We start from the raw sequence: 6,370 nt of genomic DNA, 5'->3' as shown, positions 1-6,370 counted from the left end.
TTTGCTGTTTCAGTCAGCTTCCTCAGAGTTAAAAGCCAACACCTGGAAGTCACTCTTTAGTGCCTCACTGATCTGAAACAAGGACAATAAAAACATAAGCTGATTATTTAAGATTTATTCATACAAAAGTCAGTTATCACCATGGGTCTAAAAAAGCTACAGTGACAGATGCAAATAATGACTGGACCATACAGAAAAACGTGTTTCTATCACATTAACCTGCAGCTCTTTCTTTCCAACACTGATGCAGATCATATCAGTATAGGTGAGTGATGTCTGTCGCATTCAACAACATGATACCAGGAAGTCAAAGTGGAAGCTCTGGGATCTAAAATCATTCTGGGACAGATGTGACTTCTCTCTGTTAGTTTCAACAACATAGTGTCCCAGTGTTCAGAATAAAATCCATAAATAAATGAAGATATATTTGATATAACACATTTATGCACACATGAAGAGCTGTTTTCAACAGCTAACTGTTGTTGTGAAGACATTTGAGTCGCAAGGACTTTTGATATGTATTTTACAAGTAAATGAATGTTTATGCTACAGACTTTTACTGAAGTAGTAAGTCAGGATGGCCGAACAGTCTAAGGCACTGCAATCAGGTCACAATCTCCCTTGGAGGCATGGGGTTAAATAATAAGCTTGCATTGGTGGTTCAGTGGTAGAATTCTTGCCTGCCACGCGGGAGGCCTGGGTTCGATTCCCGGCCAATGCCTTGTGCTTTTGGGGGACAGCTGTGGTGCAGCAAGTTAAGAATGCGCCTTTGGATCAGCCTGAGATCGGAGGGTCGTTGGTTTGATCTCTCGACCAAGCCCAAAAAAAACGAATACGGTGGTTATGAAGGCACCCTGTGATGCCCCTGAGCAAGGCACCGATCCACCCCAGCTACCCATCTAAGTCACGTCATGTGACTCAGACGCGCAAAGCAAACAAGTTGCCGGCTGAGGTTCATCAGCACAGGGAGAAAATACCACAGAAGAATGGCAGAGAAGAAGAGGAGCGCCGTGTGGCTGTATTTTCAAGCCAAAAATGAAACAACAGCAAAATGTGGGATTTGTAAAAAGCTAGTCAGTTATAGTGGAAACACTATTATTTATATTTGCACCAGTTGTTGTTTTTGTTGTTGAGAATTTGAATTTAATTTTTGTATTATAGTTTCTCAACAGTACTTGTTTTAATTTATTTACTGGTTTGCGTGCACTTTTTATTTAAGATTTTTCTGAAAAATTTTGATAATAAAGCATTTTTTATTTAATTATAAACTGTCCTAATTCTGTCCTGGGTTTTAACTATTTAATAATAAAAAAGGAAACATCACACAAACAACACTTAAGGTCATGGAAATTAATTGAGATATAGCAATTCAATGACGCATCCACCTTATTTATTCATTTATTCATTTATTCATTATTATTATTGAATATTGGTATCGGTATCGGTATCGGCGATACTGGCCCGTATTTACTTGGTATCGGATGGATACCAAAATATGCAGTATCGCACACCACTAATGCGTCTTTGGAGCAACACAATCACGTGTCGACATCCGCTGACCAGGAGCGACTCCAAACCACCAACTCCCTCTTGTGGTGAAACTAGAACATTACAATGCCTGTCCTGTTTGTATTGGGCCACACTACTTAGTTATAAATAAATGAACAGCTGAGCAAACTAAGCAATTAACAAGCAGTAAATATGAAGATAAGGGTTCAGGAAGCAGACACACTGTAATTTAAAAATTAGGCTTGAAACTTTTTTGTTTGACAAAGCTTATAATTAGTTGTAGTTACAGTTTTATTTATTTTGACAAAACCTTTAGTCAGTCACAATTATTTCTATAGACACTGTTACAGTTAAGGATAATGCCCATAGTAGGGCTGGCTGAGGCAACTGAACCATCCTTTATTCCATGTCATTAACTCTGTGTCCTCTCTGTCCCATAGTCCTTTCCCTGTTTCTCTCTGGTCTCTCTTTCTCTGTACCTTTCTGCAGGTATCTCTGGCTCCGGAGCTGCATGTTCTCTGTCTGTGGTCCTGGCTCCACCCACCTGCTGCTGTTTATTGTCTACAATGATCCATTTCTAACACATTCAACACTCTGCTTCAGATACATTTAGGATAAATATTCTTTGCAGACTGTAATGTAAATAATTACCAATCATGACAGCTTTTTGCTTCTGTGCTCTGTTTCCTATCATAACTGCTGAGCACACAGTATCCACTAACTGTAATCTAAATGCTGGCCCTCTAAGACTGTCCATTGCCAACCCTGTTTGTATCGTGTTTTATATGCTGCATGTCCTTCTCCTCCTCTCCTCCATTCCTAGCTGTCCTATCTTCCTCCTTTTCCTCCTTTCACCCAGCCCAGCCATCAGCAGGAAGGTCCCCCATCTGAGCCAGGTTCTGCTCAAGGTTTCTTCCTGTTAAAAGGGAGTTTTTTCTTGCCACTGTCGCCTTAAGTGCTTGCTCTGGTGTCAGACTCTGGGTCTCTGTAAAGCGCTTTGAGACAAGTTTGATTGTGGAAGATGCTATATAAATAAAATTGAATTGAACTGAATTGAATCCTCTGGCTGCTGATAATACTTGTGTACTTTTACTGCTGATGTTGTCATTCGTCATTGTCATTTTCACACTGCATCACATATTTCTGATAGTCCTTTCCCTTGTGATATTTTCCACGTTATCACCCTGGTTGTTGTGTAGTGCAGCCTAACTTCCACTTTACATCTGCTGCTTTTTATTTTTTATTTCTCCTGGTTGTAAGTTAGTCCAGAGCTCATCTATGACCATCATTTTTTATTTGATATATCCTGTGTCACATTTGTTGCCATTTTAAACAGTGCACAGCCTCCATTAAATTCTTTTACAGCGTATCTCCTCATAACCAATGTCAGAATTTTTTATAGTGCATCTCCTATTTATCATTTTACAGTGATCCTTTTAGCTGTCACATTTTTTACAGTGTATCTGCTTGTACTGAAAACATGGATGGAATAATACATGGAACATTATTCAAATTATGACCAGTCCTCATCTTCCTGCTGATGTCATCAATACTGATTGGTACATATTGATCCTAATAATCAGTGTGAGTCCTGTTGGACACTTGTCAGTGTGACCACTGGAGGGCAGTAAACTCTCTGATTATTTGTCCATCAGTCAGACATCAGTATTTATAGCAGTGTAATAATATGTGTGTTCACATACAGAGAGTCATTATCAGACTGATGAACATTAGAGCTAAAATAAGTCAGTAAATGTGGAATAATGTCAGTGTGAACATCAGTATCATTGTCAGTGCTGTGCGTGCAGAGTTGTAGTTACTGACAGTGACCACTGGAGGGCAGAAGCCTCCTTTTCAGTCAACACTAAAGACTGTGAAGCAGCTGAATTCATCTGTGAATCCAAACATTGTGGATGAAGAGGTTATAAAGTCATTTGGACAGAGCCTGTCACCAAGTGGGGGCATTGGAGCATTGTGTGCCCCCATTACACCCCTACACCTCCCAAAATGACTTTTCAAGTAAGAGAAGAAAATGAGCTACATTAACAGTCTGTGTGTTCACTGCAGAATGTGAAAAACCTTCAGGAGCACTGAGGAAAGTTTTCACTGTTTGTTGATGCACATCAGACACAGCTGCTCCTCAGCCTGAGCAGATGCCAGAAGTAGAGGTGGTGAGGCTGCAGCTGCACCTTGACAAAATACTCATACTAAAGTTTTCCACGTGGTTTGGTTTGTCCTGTACAGTGTCCTGTAGTGATCTGTCTGCAGTCTGATCTGTTGTGTTAGAAGGTTTGGATTCAGACTGACTCTCCAGCATCAACAAAAGAAATTTCATCTCCAGCAAAAGTGTGTTACTGTCTCAGCAATAACTCAGTGCAGTTATCTTGATTTCTTCCTGTCTCTGTGGTTTTTATTCTATTTTTTTTTTTTTTTTAATTTTTTGCATTAAAATGTGACTAAGTGTGACTCTAATGCTGTCATTTTATTGGCTAAATTACAAATACACTGTATGAAACAATCTTCTATGCTTGGTGGTAAGGTAATGTAGAGTTTGGATCCTCTGGTGGAACCAGAGGAAGAGGTTAAGGTCAAAACACAGAGAATGAGAGCATATTCATTTGTTCATATTCAACTGGAGAGGATAGAGGATTTACACAGTAGAAGCACCTAATGGGACAAATAACGACTTGATTAAAACAGTAATGTAATCTTTTATAACATTCACTGGGGGGAAAAACTGTGTTCCTCTGCAAATCCTTTTTTTATCCTTTAATTACACTTAAAGAGATACACATAGTAGCATGATACCTAGTCAAGCTTAAAAGCTGTTTGTCATTATTATTACTAACGTGTTAGACAAGGTTAGATTTCCAGCAGTACGAAAGGATATGGGCCACAAGCCATTTTCAGACACCAGTTCCGGGGTCTTGTGGTTTGTTTCAGAAAGAAACAGACCACAGAGGCCAGGGCCGGATAGGACAGCAGCTTCTCGTCCATGGGGGATTGGGTTGCTAACTCCTTCTTCTGTTACAGAGATCTCTGCCACCTGCTGCTTTCCCCTGTGTTCCTCAAAGCAAGCCATGATGATTTTCAAGCACAGATACTCTGGAGGGAAGACAAAAAGACAGAGGCAAGAAAAAGACATGAAAAGGACAAAGTTAAATAGCATGCAGCATTAAGAGACATGTTCTGGACCATTGTTGTAACTGGGACGTTATTCCTACAAAGACGTTGTTTTGTTTCTAAAATGTAACTTCAGAGCTATGGGAGCCACAACAAATTTCCATACACTTCTATTATACTGCCCTAAATCTCACGTTAGCTAAGATCATCTAAAAAAAAAAAGCCGCATGACTACACACCACTGTTTGTTTTATTCTTATTTTACTCTTGTATTTATTCACTGATGTGGTAGACCTATTCACACCCTTTACTTAAGTATAAGTAGCAATCTCCATTATAAGCAAAAGCACTCATCATTCTCAATCATTAGCTAATTGTATATAATACAGAAAAATGTCCATGTAAGTATTAAACTATCAGATTTTTGGATTATGATGAGCCATGCATTGACGTGTCTGCCAAGCAAGGCCCATGTCAGTTTCCGACAATTCACAGCAGTTTTCGGTGTTGCCTGCAAATTGCCATGTGCAGTCATAAACCTAAACTTCCACGACAATCTACAGTGCCGATTACTGATGAAAATCCAACTTTCCATGCAGTGCATGTCTAAATTTTATGCATGTTTTCTAACAGCAAACATTATCAGTGTAAAGTATGTAATAAATAAAATATTTAAAACATTTCCAGTGACACTATTCCCATCCCAAAGAATCAGATGGGTCACAGGATTCGGAGTAACACCTGAGTAGACCTGCGGGATGTTCCACAATGTTTCTGTTGTTTTAAGGCTAATACTTAAGTTAGCTAACCAAAGCTAAAGTTAACATTACCAGTCAGCGAACGCATCGGTGACAGTAACCTGAACAATCTTTCATATGAGGTTGAGAATTGAAGCTGAGCGTCTGAAGTTCGTTATTCCTCTGTAGCAGCCAGAAGACACCTCATGCTTTTTAACTATAGGTGACACAGCAAAGGCTAACGTTTCCGCGTAGCATCTAACTAGCTAGTTTATAGTAGTGGTAAAATCACCCGCTGATCTCAGAGCTGGAGTCAGGGGTTAAGCTCTTGCACAGTGGATGCCCAATGCCGAGCTCCAGACGTGCTCCTCTGTGAAAACTGGGCAATGAATGTCAGTGGGAAGTCTTGTACTTTTTAAATCCACAAGTTATGTGGCATGTTATAGGTATAAGATTTCCTCACTGTTACTGATTACATGACACAATGCACAAAACTGTTGAAATTAGCTCCAACTAAATAATGTGTAAGTTAGCTTGTTCCTATTGTAGCTGCTAACATACAATAGAATCGATTCTCATATTAAAATAAAGATATTTTAGTAATTTTGGGTAAATGTGTAGTTTATCATTAACAGGAACACAGTGGAAAGTAACAATACTATCGGGAGATCGTCTAAATGATACCCAGTTGGTAGGAACTACTTCTGCTTCCGTCTGTCATAATCATATTCGAAATACGGCTGTATGAATGCGAAAGCGTTGCAGCACATTGCTCACTCAGTTCAGCTGAAAATAGCCAAACGAAGGGAGAGTAATAATGCTTGTGTTAAAATGTTCAGGCAAGCATTTACATGTTAAATGGAAAGATGTGCTTGTTCAGATGCTGTCAATTAACAAGCAACTTTTCAGTTTTTAGTGTTTTGTGTGTGATAATTCTTCAGAATTAAACAAGAACGGGTACTCTGATGTCTCGTATTCCTTATGAATCTATAATTTGAAAT

General features: G+C 39.2%; 1 non-coding gene across 1 annotated transcript; it reads left to right on the top strand.

The window, feature by feature from the left end:
* The first annotated feature begins 650 nt into the window (after window positions 1-650).
* trnag-gcc lies at window positions 651-721 on the top strand. Its single transcript has one exon. It is a non-coding gene; the product is annotated as a tRNA-Gly (tRNA).
* The last annotated feature ends 5,649 nt before the right edge of the window (window positions 722-6,370 follow it).

The sequence above is a fragment of the Toxotes jaculatrix genome, chromosome 11 (assembly GCF_017976425.1).
Source record: "Toxotes jaculatrix isolate fToxJac2 chromosome 11, fToxJac2.pri, whole genome shotgun sequence".
Classification (NCBI taxonomy): domain Eukaryota; kingdom Metazoa; phylum Chordata; class Actinopteri; family Toxotidae; genus Toxotes; species Toxotes jaculatrix.
The sequence above is the reverse complement of the archived record's forward strand: the minus strand, read 5'-3'. Positions and strand labels throughout refer to the sequence as shown.